The sequence below is a fragment of the Denticeps clupeoides genome, chromosome 8 (genome assembly GCF_900700375.1).
Source record: "Denticeps clupeoides chromosome 8, fDenClu1.1, whole genome shotgun sequence".
NCBI lineage: Eukaryota > Metazoa > Chordata > Actinopteri > Clupeiformes > Denticipitidae > Denticeps > Denticeps clupeoides.
The window spans coordinates 15103730-15106883 of NC_041714.1; the positions used below are offsets into that span (position 1 = coordinate 15103730).

The following is a 3154-nucleotide window of genomic DNA, read 5'->3' on the forward strand; positions in this document are numbered from 1 at the left end:
AAAGAACTGAAAGACTTTATTTTTCACTGGTGCTGAGGGGAGATATGAGTTATATGATGCAATGGAAAATGGTAAAGGTATCAGACATCCCGTCTCGCCATAATGTTCCGGGTGTCTCTGCATAGTGACTCCCTGATGACCGCAAATTAATCCCAGCAACAAGAAAGGTCTTTATGACCATAATATCAGGATACATGGATGCATGGAGATTTTTATGTTCCGCTAAAGTACTTTTTTTTTTCAACCCTAGAACGAGACATAGCCATAAGACTAGGACATTCGCTCTGGCTTAAAGTGGAGGAAAGAGAAACACGCACAGCAATAATTTACGAGCCCAAGATCAAGACACCTTGACTGCAGGCTGACTTGCGCGGCGTGAAAAGCTTACACATACTACATCTTCGGTAAGTCGCTGAACACCATGGAATCAGTTCCCCTCCAGGTGTCAGAAACATGCATTGCATTGTTGTTTTTTCCGCCTCAGAGCCGCAGCGTCTTTTTGGCTCCCGGTGCTGAGAAGGGCCATTAGCGCCTAGCTGGGGGTGACGCCGTGTCACTTTGCCCCGGCGTTGCATTAGCACTGGCGCCTTGTTGCGGCAGCGTCGCTTTCGCTGGCTCAGCTGCTTCGGTGCTACGCGTCTCACCATTAGCTTTGACACATGGTGAACGGAGGCCTTCCGCACCTTGCGCGTAATTGTTCTCGAACCTCCTCTCGTAGGCTCTGCCCATCTTCCGGTTATGAAAATGAATGTATGTCGTGCGGCAGCACGGTACGTGCATTCTGAGTTTAGAGCGCCGGCTCACGATGTCTGCAAAGTGGGACTGAGCTGGAAACAAATTCCAGAAAGCCACGCTAATGCAGAACAGGCCTAGATCACACCAGGAGGGGGGGTTTAATACAAAAAGCATTAGTGATGCCTGACTCCCTCCAAAATTACTTTTAACCCTTGAGTGGTGCTGGGGTCTTTGAGAACTCCTTTCCATGTTTACCAAGCGAAAAAGGATGCACATTATTATAATTTAATTCAAACCTGGAGAACATATAACATTTTCCATTTTCAAGGATTACATACTGTACACCACCCCCTTGACTGGACCCCCTCAAGGTTCAATATAGAGGTTCAAGCTTTCATTCTGCCAAGTTCTGCTGAAATTTCTGCATAGAAAATGAATCGTGGAAACGTTTGTAACATCCACTGACATGTACAAGTGGTCTAGAGAACTTAAATAAACAGAGGAGATAGGGAGGAGATGGACGCTGCTCTATACTTGGTCATGTGACGTGAGGGGGGACAAGAGGGGGTTTCAATGAAGTTGTGTGTGTGGGAGCTGTCAATCATGCCTACAATCTCCCCCCTTTAAAACTTTATTCATGAAAACATTGTTAAAGTTCCTCTTCTGGTCATCAGAAATAATGCCACACCTACAAGAAGGGCTGGGTGGGTTGTCAGCTCCTCCTTTGTAACGTACAGCTCACTATCAAGCACTGGCTCACAGTCGGGGATCTGATGTAACATAATGATCAGTAATGATCAGTGATATTCCAAAATATCTGTTCAGGGGAAAAATAGTGGAGGATAGGGTGGTAGTAGCCTAGTGGTTAACACACTTGCCTGTGAACCAGAAGACCCAGGTTACTACCATTGTGTCCCTGAGCAAGACACTTAACCCTGAGTGTCTCCGGGGGGGGACTGTCCCTGTAACTACTGACTGAAGTCGCTCTGGATAAGGGCATCTGATAAATGCTGTAAATGTAAATGCAAAAAAATTGATCTCAAGGCTGAACTGTGCTGAACTGTATAGATTTACTGTTTACCGTTTTGCCATTAATTGTCCTTTACTGACCTTGTTGTTGTCCCTTTCATTCAATATGTCAGTGTCTTTGTCAGAAACTCAGAACCGATGTCTGCACTCCCTGTTCTGCAGTCCCTGTTGTGCAGAAAGCTCCTTGCTAGTCACAGGACAAAACACAGGTGAGGAGCAGCTAAAGATCACCTTCACCATCAGACTCTCTTTAGACTGAATAAAGAATGGATGTTTTGTGGCGAGAGCAAGATGGGAACGTTTATTATCAGCTCACCCTCGTTTCATCTTCCTGTCCATCTGCTTTCAGCCCTGGCCTTCCTGTTTTCCCTCCGGCACAATAGCCATCCCTGTGGCCCATCCTCCTCTTTTGTTACTCCTGAAGAAAGGTGCCACACACTTCCAACGCGAGGTTCCTCAAGCTCAGGCCTCTTTGTGTGGTGACCCTTGAGTGAGTGAACATTCTGTCCCTCAGAGAACAGAAGCTTTCTCTCAACTTTCAATTGAGCCATTTCTCATTTCACATGCTATTTGTGTCCTCATTTGCTGTGATGTTATTTTAAGTACATGTTATTATTTTGGGGCAAAAATCAAAGTGCCTGAGAAGTTAAAATTGTAAAATTCACAATTTCAAGACAGGACCAGTAGAAAAACTTTCGTGCAGAGTGTCAAAGGGAATATGTCAAATGTCAACTATGTCTCTTGTTGGACATGTGTATCTCTGGCCATAGAAAAAAAAAATCCTCAGGTTCGCACACAGCATATTTCTCAGTCCGCGGACAGCAGCGCCTCACTATGAAATAAGGCATCTCCTCTGGGTCCTAGAGCCTAGAGAAAAACCTACACAACAGCCAATCAGAAAATAGCAGTACTGTATTTATCTTCACGTTAATCTGCTACTTGTAAAGAAATCTCCCGAAAATGTTGCTGACTCAAACAATGATGTTCCGTGCATCACTTCAAGCAAGGAGTAAGGAATCTTTTGTTTTAATGTTATAACAAATTCACAATTATTTTGACACAAACAACACCTTGACTGCTGTTAGAGAATGTTATACAATTAATAATTAGCATCAGTTGTTCAATGCTGAGTGTCTGAAGCCTAAACGTGTACAGCCTGCTGCATGAAAGCATGTGGTAGTAAGTAGCATAGCCTGTACAGTGCATCCGGAAAGTATTCACAGAGCCTCAGTTTTTCCACATTTTGTTATGGTACATAATGGAATGCATTGTACACACAACACCCCATAATGACAAAAAAGTTTACTTGAGGTTTTGAAAAATGTATTTAAAATATAATAAAAGGGAAATCACATCTACATAGGTATTCACAGCTTTTGCTCAATACTTT

At 43.7% G+C, this 3154-nt stretch overlaps 1 long non-coding RNA gene across 1 annotated transcript; it reads left to right on the top strand.

Annotated features, from left to right (window-relative positions):
- The first annotated feature begins 272 nt into the window (after positions 1-272).
- On the top strand, positions 273-2174 carry LOC114795233 (uncharacterized). Its single transcript, XR_003750484.1, has 3 exons — positions 273-404; positions 1878-1973; positions 2114-2174. It is a non-coding gene; the product is annotated as an uncharacterized LOC114795233 (long non-coding RNA).
- Positions 2175-3154: the final 980 nt, after the last annotated feature.